Below are 10,350 nucleotides of genomic sequence, written 5' to 3'. Positions count from 1 at the left end.
TTATTTTCTCATTTTTGTTCATGTTAGTAGTCCAAAAAATTCAAAATGTAGCTCTCATTTATATGTCTATCGATTCTCATATTAAAATTATTTATTTCTATGTACTTCAATATTTTCATCATTCATCTTATAAAATCATCTATTTTAGCACATATGGGAAATTATTAAAATAAAATAATGCCCCTTAAAAATGAGAAAAAAAAGGAAGAAGAACCTTCTACTATGTAATTGGTATGGAGTAAATTATATCTAATCAAACATTTTAACTTTATAGTGCTATAATTTATTTAATGGTAAGTAGCTATAGCTTGAATCTAAAACTTTAAATTACTTATAACATTAGTGATTATTTGGTATTAGACATAGCGATACTAATATAAGTATTAGTTAGATTCAAATTATTTATCTCACTATTTATACTATAATAATGGGATAAGTTATTCATATATATAAATGATTGGGATAACATATCTCATAGGAGATTCCAATCCATTGAATAGTTTTATTTATCTCATTCCCATATCAAATAATCCTTTATAGAATTTAGTTAAATTGTAAATAATGACAGCTTCAATTCACATCACATTTATTTACTATGTTATAACAAAAATACATTTGATCAACAACAGAAATATGTGAGAGTACATATGAGACAAATTCATCATGTTTGTTTTATGTTATACATATATAGAGAGAGAGTCAAGAAAATTATACATAGACACTAAATTTGTTATATAATACATTTAAAATATCTAAAAGGAGCGGGCTACCTTTTATCAAGGAACAGTACCAGGTACTGTATTCGCGCATCTTGTCAAGTGTGTTGTGCCTCCATTTTTCGTGCACAAAGATTTTGCCTTTGCCAATGAAAGATAAATTTAAATAAATAAGATCCATGTATTATAAGTATCATTATAATCCGATCCTAAATGACACTAAATCTATATCTATACATCAATCTAGCAGGATTCAACACAAAAATATATTAAAAGGACTAAAAAAAACTATTGAATTTTCTAAAGGCACCACAACAAAGAAGAAGAGAAACACTTGTATTTTACTGTTAATATATAAAAGAAACATCTCATAAGTCATAACAGTGCTCGTCAAAGAAAATGCAGAAATGTTATACTAATTGAAGCTTACATAAAAACATGAATGAAGAACCTACGAAAAGACATGATAGACAAAATATATAAATTAAATATCCTAACCTACAAAAAATATCCTCATAAGAAAATGTTAGTTGCGGCAACAAAAATATCTTATATTCTCAAAAGGTTACACTTTTTGACTGTGGAGCATGATTGTTAATAAAAAATACACGCATTGAAATTAAAAGAGAGAAAATAGTGATTTGGAAAGAAAAAAAAAATGATTTGCACATGATTACCATCTTCTCTTAGAAACATTAACCAAGAAGTTGATTATCCGTTTGGGTTGAAAGAATTGACTATATAAAGCTGGAAAGTCTAACCGATAAAATAAAAATAAATGGGAGAAATGTAAGTAAATTTGAAGATGCTTGGTTACAAGTAACGGATATAATTTTGAAGAGGCGCAATTATGTGTATAGTTAAAAGGTGACTCTTGATTTGTTGAGGTGTTTCAGTTGGAAGTAAACGTGCATTTTCATACTTTTAAGTCTCCTTTATTTATATATATATATATATATATATATATATAATGTGAGGAAGAATGTGAGAGTAACGGATTTGGATCCTCAAATGACTTTTGCACTTCTAAAACTTAAAAAAAGACCCCAAAAAAACTTTAAAAGAAATGAGTAATTAAGAGCATATAATTATGAAATAAATAGTATTAAATTTTATTAGATTAAATAAACTGTGAAAAAACTTCAAAAAAAGGAGAAAAAAGGATAAATGCTAATAGAGGCCATAGAGGGGTGCCACATCACCTCCTCTATGTTTCTCCTTTATATATATATATATATATATATATATATATATTGATTAGTTGCTTGATCTCTAAGCTTTCTTTGCTACTTTATTTAAAAATTTTCCAGTTTACTTAAGTCTCGTCGGTAGAACGATCCTAGCTCTCAACAACGTTCACAAACAACCATAGTTCGCCCTCGCTCATTTTCTGCAAGTTAATATTAGTTTTTCTTAATTGTTAATTGCTCTAATCGCTAACAAGTCAAGTCTCGAGCGAGATTGAATCATAACACATTCTCTTTGTTAACATTCAATTTTGACTCATTTTTTCTTTCATTAATTTGTCTATGCTTCTTAAGCCCTAAAAAATTTATTAAAATAAATTTGTATTTTAATTTACAATTTTTGAAAGAAAGAAAAAAAGAGAGGGGCTATCTTCCCCTATCATGTTTTTAAATATTTTAATTAAATATAATTAGTTATTTTACATTAAATCACACAAAAATATATTTTGATGTCATTTATCGCATTTCTTTTAATTATATATTCTCACAATATCATTGTTATACTTTTTATGATAAAATTATTGAAGTTAAATACATGTATTAAATTATTTATATAATTGATATATATATATATATATATATATATATATATATATATATATATATATAATGTTAATTAGGACGAAAGAAGCATTTATTAATTTAATGGACAAGAAAGTATTTGAACCACTTTTTTTAATTCAATTTCAATTAAATTTATTCAAGTCCAAAATTATTTGATCATTTTTGGAGCAAAGAGGCCCATATTTTCACCCAAAATTGGTCCAACACCCAATTCAATACACTCCCAAATCATCCAATTCTGCATCAAGTCATAAATCCTAGTCATAGCATCTCCGTCAATCACATTTTGGCACGTCAATAAAGAAACACAATCTTTGCCAACAAACACAAAATTATCTTGACCTTCAAATCCTTCTAATTCAAAGGACCTAAATTTATCATATATTACTACTATATATAAGAGAGGATATCAATTTTGATAGTTCTCACACTGATATTTTAGGTATTTCAGGTATTTCACCTTTTTTGGTTAAACAAGATTATCACACATGACAATTAATAGTGTTTTTTTCTAATATATTTCTATTTTAGCCCTTATTATTTTGGTTAAGACCATTTCCACTTGAACTTTCATTATTGATCCCTTTTTGTCACTTATGAAATTACCTTTTAGTTAAAACTCCTTTCATCTTTGATTAACAATCAATTTAGCTCAAAAAAATTATTTCAAATAATTTTCAATACAAAGTTAAAATTTGCATTGATTTTCAACTACACTTGTCACGACCTAAGACTGCCTCCTAATTGTAACATGGTGCTTTAGAGCCACAAATGACCCCCAAGATAATCCATGGCTTGACATGCATTAAGATACTGAAGAAAATTTACAAAATACTGGGCAGAAGCTAAACTGAAAGTAAACTGATATTAAATGATAACGGAATCAATAATACCGTCTAAAATACTCAACAAACTGAAAACATATCCAACTGTCTGAAAGCCTCTAAATCATACTGAGTTGTTGGGACAAGCCCTCAACTAATTAACTCTGATTGACTGAAATAAAATGAAATGCTAAAATAAATAAATGATAACTAGTCCCCGAATGATGAGGACTCACCAAACTGCTGGTGAGTGGTACAAAAACATGCTAAGTGTGATTCGAATACTAAGTGTCAGAACCTATATTATGAGAAAATATAGCACAACGAAGTATGTGATCAATACTTTGAATTTACTGAGTATGAGAGATAAGAATCAAACCGGTATAAACTAAACATGAATACATGAACATATAAACTGAATGCAAAACCAAGTATAACTATGTACTGGATAAAATTGGATAACTGAATAACTAAATACCCGATCAAGTAAATCTGAACTGGACATACACTGAACATGAACTAAGGACTGTAGGAGTTAATAATAACCGACAGATCCCAATTTAAGCAAATCAGGGTCCAATCCGTAACCTCGATTGGAAGAGTATTAGTACCTTGCTAGGGTACCAACACTGGTTGGCGTGGATCTACTAAACTGAGGTCCCAAAGGACTAGGGTGCTATGCCTCAACTGACGGGTGACCCCTTCTATCCTATAGTGGCGCCATAATTCTTGAACTTAGGGAATTCTACTAACGGTCTCAGCCTAATTGACGGGTGAATCGTCATCCCTGCGTTCACTCGGTGCTAAGTAATACTTTCAACTAAATGACACTGAAAAGTAAACTAAATTTCTCATCATGATGTCATTCTGAAAGTATTAACTATGGATAATATGAAGTGCTCAAAGATATATAAATTGATATATACATATGTCCCTAGGTATCGATTGTTCATAATCCACCAGCTTTGACTAATGCAAGCTGAACATGATAATAACGAAAGTTGATCGTAACAGGAAATTTCATAATTCAAGCCAAACTCAATGATTTAAGAACAAAAGGAAATTTATGATTCTGAGTATGACAAGATGCTACTCCTATTAAGAAAAACATATACTCATGGTTTAATTACAAAGACAAACTGAAGGGATTAAGTAAACTCATATTTGACCTGGAACCTAATTCTTAGAGGGGAATTTAAACTTGAAGATGGAGAAGTTACTGGGACTCAATGGATGGAAGGAAACCATTGATGAAATCTCACATACCTAGAGGTGGAAGTCTTGAAGAAATCCTTGGAATTTGAACTTGAAGTTTAGAAACCTTAACTTGGCTTTGGAGAAGAATAATCGCCCATTTTCTTGATTTCAATTTATCTTGTGACTTAATAAGAAATTTGGGGAAGTTTAGACTTATTATATACCACCCTTGGAGAAGCCTAAACGACGTGGGTTAGGAGTTAAAAGAATGAGAAAAGACAAAACAGACCTTTTTAAAACGTGCAGAAAAAAGCTGATGCCAGTCGTAACGACTGAGATAATGACTCGTTAGGTCAGATAATGCGTCTTGGCCTGGAGGCATTATCAGAGGTTCTACACCTTGGGCCCTTACTGTTGTGACAAGGACTTCCATCCTGACAACTCATTGGGCTTGATAACGGGTCATTGAGAGAAGTCGTTGTCAGGGACTTAATTTATAAATTTCTTTCTGTTGTGACGACGGGTCCACCTAACGACTCGTTAGGACTAGTAACGAGTCGTATGTTGGACTCGTCACCACTAAGCTAAAATTTGGGATCCCTCACTTCTGTGACAACGACTCCGTACAAGGACTCATTGTGTCTGGCAACGGGCCGTTGCCAGAATCGTTATCACTTCAGTTGACAATCCCTTAGGCATATCTTCCAGAACTTCTAAAACTCGAAAACTCGAGATATTACAACACTCTTATAGTTCTTATTAGTAATATAAAATTCTCAAAAAATACATACTTCCTCCGTCTCATTTTATGAGTCATCATTTCTCTTTTTGTCTATCTAAAAAAGAATGTCATCTTTTCTTATTTGGAAACTATTTAAACACACAATTTCACTTTTACCCTTATTGGTCCCACTTATAAGGCCCCACTTAATTAAAAATAATAATAATATATTATTTTAATAAAGGACAAATTGGTAAAAAATATCAAGTCTTTTCTTATTTCTTAAACTCAGTATTTAGTCAAAATATGATACATAAAATGAAATGGGGGAGTAATATATAGGGTAACTTAACAAATAACACCTTGAATATATTATTTTTCTTAGGAAACATGAAAAAAAAAGCAATAAATAAAATAGGATGAATAAGATATTCTTTTGGGGTTGGGGAGGGGTGTAGAACATCAACACGACAAGTAAATGGACTACATTGAGTAATCTATTAATGCGGTTTAATTATTATTTAATATCCTTATAGATTATAATGAAATTAATTTGTGTAAAACCTCAAAATTAAGGTTATAATATATAATATAAACTTGAAGCCATTAAAATATTTTGTTGTATTAGATGATTTTATAAGATGAAAAAAATGAATTATGCAAAAACTCTTGCTACATGAAATAAAGGACGAAATTAAAACTCAATAAATATCAAAAGAAATTTATTTCTATATATAAGTAAACAATTAGATACTCACAAAATCATAAAAATATAAATATTTTTTTATTTATAATCTTTGTCAAATTATAGTTATTTAAATATTTTAAATCATATTATTTTATAAATTATTGAATTGTTTATGGTCCTTTAATATATTCGAATTCTCTGGTAATACTTTCTTCCTCACAAATACTTTTTTCCTCAATAATTATCTAATTACGTCATTAAAAACTTAAATAATTAGAAAAACTTATTAATAAGACATGTTTGATATATCATTAGATTATATTAATTATAAAGTAAAAAGTATATAATAAATCATATTTTAAATTAAAATTTCTATTTTTATATCTTGAGTTTGGTACGGGCCTCGCGGAACTATTATATATATATAATAATTACCATAACCTCTAAATATTATAAAAAACATTAATTAGTGAACAATCTAGGCTGATAAAAAATATACAAGAAGTAGAATTAGATATAATCTATACTAATAGTAGATTGAAATATCAAACTAAGCTACGCAAAAAATACTAGATTTAGTAAATGCTAACTCTTTAAGACATATAAAAAATGATAAAATGATACTGATGCATATGGGTTTAATTGTTATAGGAATAAAAGGTTTAACTAGAAAAAATCTAGGATCCAAAGTATTAATAACAATATATGATGATAGATGGTCAGACATTAAAAAATCAATAAAGATTACTACGTGGCTCAGACATATGTGGCCGACACTAGAGAAATCAGAAAAAGAAATAATATAATAGCTAGAAAACATAATTTAGAAGAAAGTAGGAAAAGGTTATTAGAAGCAAATAGATTACATAAATCATATAATACATCTAGACCAGTTTGTGAAAACTTAGTAAGCGCATTAAATTGGGAAATACAAGGTTGTGAGAGAGATTTAGAAAATAATACTTCAGGAATAAAGTGGCTTAAGGAACGTATTAGTAAAAAAATCTTATCGAACCATGTTGCGAAGATTGCCAAAATAATCAATGCCAAAATAACAACCTGTTAAAAGAAAACAAAACTGTAAAAGAAAACCTAAAAGAATTTAGAAATTATACTCTGTTAAATGCAAAAGGACAAAAATGTTTAACAGATATAAAAAAAGATTATGCCCTAATAAGTATAGAAACCCAGTTTTATAATTTTAGAAAAGGAATGGATAAGATAGGAATAATAAACAGTCCAAAAGATTTAGAAAATATAATATCTATACTAGATAAAATAGAAATAATAGGAGAAAGACCGTTAGCCCAAACTCATTCCTGAGTCATCGTCTTCGTGTGGATCCTAATCATCTTGGAAATGTGCAAGATGACTTGCAATACTATCATCTTCTTCTGATCTTGAAGATTATTGTCTGCATTATTTATTTCTGGAACAGTTCTGTCTGAATTGGTAGTGGGTTGTCCATCTGGTTGTCCATTCATATGTTTATCTCGTGTCTGGTTATTAAAGAATTTGTCTAAAGTCTGTTTAATTATAGTCTCTATCGTTTCATTTTTCCTTTTAGATATTAAAGTCTTCTTTAAAATCTTATTACCTGATTTTGCTAACTTGTGTTTTGATGAAGAACATCCTTCATCTTCACTTTTTGGTAAAGTGACAGCCATTAACGATTTTGATTTGTCTTTATCGGTCACCGTTTAAATCAGACTAGCTGTACCAACATCTGGTACAGTGGATTTCTGAGCATTTAGTGGGAAATGCACACCCTTCTTATCTATTTTTTGAGGAGATGGAGAACTCTGTATCTGAGTCTGTGTTTTTGTATCTGTCTTGCTTACATTTGTCTGATAGTTGAGTCTTGCTTCTAATAGTTGTACCTGCTTTATTAATCTAGTGTTTTCCATAAGGAGTGATTCCTTCTGAGCATTTAGCTTCTTGAAATTCTCCGTCATAGAAGAACAATGGTTGCAGAAATAATCTTTTCCGTCTCTTTTTGTAAATTATACTGAGGTATTTGATCTGGGTTCTGTCTGAGTGATGGAGATATATAATAGTTTGATCCTAAATATCCTCTAGCATGATTTGTATCTTCGGTAAAATCATTAAAACCCGTCAGGTGGGGATGCCCACTTTATGTCTTGTAATAGTTAAATCAGTGTCAGAGTGCTTGTATTAGTAAAAAATCTTACTAATTAGGATAATAAATGCCTATAAGATATATTAAATATATTAGAGAAATTCAACGTCAATATTATAGAGAATTTACTTATAAACATCAACTTGTAAAAATTCGGAAACAATTTGTAGAAAAACTAGAGTTGTTAAATAAAGAAAATAAGAAACCTAGAAATAAACATTCTAAACTTTAAAGAAACAGACGAAATAATTACCATAACCTCTAAATATTATAAAAAAAAACATTAATTAGTGAACAATCTAGGCTGATAGAAAATATACAAGAAGTAGAATTAGAAATAACCTATACTAATAGTAGATTGAAATATCAAACTAAGCTAAGCAAAAAATACCTTAATTTAAATCACTTAGGATAACAAAATAGCTTCTTTAAAACGCCTCGATTACTTAGATCTTAGATTTTAACTCGAAAAGAAATATAGAGTGTTAAAAGATAACTCCACTATAAGGTGTAATTTCAACTAGGGGCCAGAGTTCCTAGGAATTTACATGTTAATCCACCGTTGTTATTAAGAAATTAAGAGGCTAACCATATACTAAGGGTTATAATTTTACCGAAAATTTAATTTACATGATGTACAAAAACATGTTAAAAAACTTTAAACATGGACATAAGAACATAAATATAAATATTTTTTGCGGGAAAAAATATGTAAATATGAACTTACATGAAGTAACTAGGAGAGAGGTTTCCCTTTCGGGAACCCCCTTAAGATTGAATAGAAAACTTGGAGCTTTTATTCAAACACACTTAATATTGAGTTTATACAAAAAAGACTAACTTGGATAGGTTTGTTGGAAGGAAGAGTTTACACATTTCAAGCATGTTTTGAGGTTGATTGATTTTTCTCACTGTCTTCCTTCTACAAAATTTATGCCTTTTATAGGCAACAACTAGATAAAGCAGTGGTCATAAAGATTACTACGTGGCCTAGACATATGTGGCCGATACTAAAAGATAAAAGATAAGAAGGAATCTCATTTACTAAAAGTATTTGAAAGACCTATAACAGCCACCCAAATGAATGGATCACAAAATATTTACAATTATTACATAGAAAATGCACAAATAAGTTTTTTAAATACATGCAATAAATTCTATAACCCAATTTACAATGTTAATAAAATATTAGCAAGAGATTTAAACATAGGATCATATTTTGTTATCGGACTATATTTTTGTATCCAGAATAAAGAAGGACATCTCTTAACAATACTTTTTAAGAAAATCAAAAGCTAAAAAACCGTGGTTAAATAGAGATAGACATGTTAGGAAAAATAGAAATGATAGAAACTATAAAAGTAAATTAGAATGCTATACTTGTGGAAGCATAGACCATTTAGCTAATATATGTCCTAAAAGAAATAATAATAGAACTAGAAATTCTTAACTAATAGAAGACTTCCAAGAAACTTTACTAAATGTAGACGAATACATGTTAGATACAGAAAATATATACTCAATAATAAGTATTGATATAAATGATAAAGATAATCCATATATATATATATATATATATATATATATATATATATATATATATAATACTTGACATGTAATGACCGAAGAACAAAGATTATTTTCGTATTCAACTTGATTTTGATAAGGAATGTAAATCAAAAAATAATAATTACGAAAGTCAACATCAAAACAAATACACAAAGATCACATGTCAGCTGCCCCATATTCATTACATTATAAATTTGAGCAAAACAGTCACTCATAGATGTACGGTAGCCGGTGATACATTCTTCATATCCATGGCAGTGTAATATTAATCGATTGGTGTGAGGTATGGGTGTCAAGTGGGCCAGGTCGGGCCCTCGTAACTAACTCAGCTCGGTTTGATTCGGCCCGATAAGCTCTAGGGCTTTAGGATTTTGGATTCCGAGTCGGTTATTTTTTAAAATGGGTCCAGCTAACCCGGCCCGAATAAATTTTTTAAAAAAAAAAAGAAGATATTTTGACTTTTGGGCCAAACTAGCCGTTGGCCCAACGGCTATATAGCCGTTTTTGGGTCCAAGCGGCTAGTTTGGGCCCATTTATTAAAAAAAACAAAAAAAATTTAAAAAATATTTTTTAATCCAAAAAAAAAATCCATAAATACCCTACAACTTCAAATCATTTTTCACACAATTTTCACTCTCTCAAATCTCATTCTCTCTCAAATCTCAATTCTCAATTCTCAAATAT

At 29.3% G+C, this 10,350-nt stretch overlaps 1 long non-coding RNA gene across 1 annotated transcript in view; it reads right to left on the bottom strand.

Moving 5' to 3' along the window:
• Positions 1-697: 697 nt before the first annotated feature.
• Positions 698-10,350, bottom strand: part of LOC124887364 — a 15,411-nt gene continuing 5,758 nt past the window's right edge. The window contains exon 3 of the long non-coding RNA XR_007044967.1: positions 698-857. This is a non-coding gene — a long non-coding RNA (uncharacterized LOC124887364). The remainder of the gene's footprint in view (positions 858-10,350) is intronic.

The sequence above is a fragment of the Capsicum annuum genome, chromosome 9, assembly GCF_002878395.1.
Source record: "Capsicum annuum cultivar UCD-10X-F1 chromosome 9, UCD10Xv1.1, whole genome shotgun sequence".
NCBI classification, from domain to species: domain Eukaryota; kingdom Viridiplantae; phylum Streptophyta; class Magnoliopsida; order Solanales; family Solanaceae; genus Capsicum; species Capsicum annuum.
The sequence above is the reverse complement of the archived record's forward strand: the minus strand, read 5'-3'. Positions and strand labels throughout refer to the sequence as shown.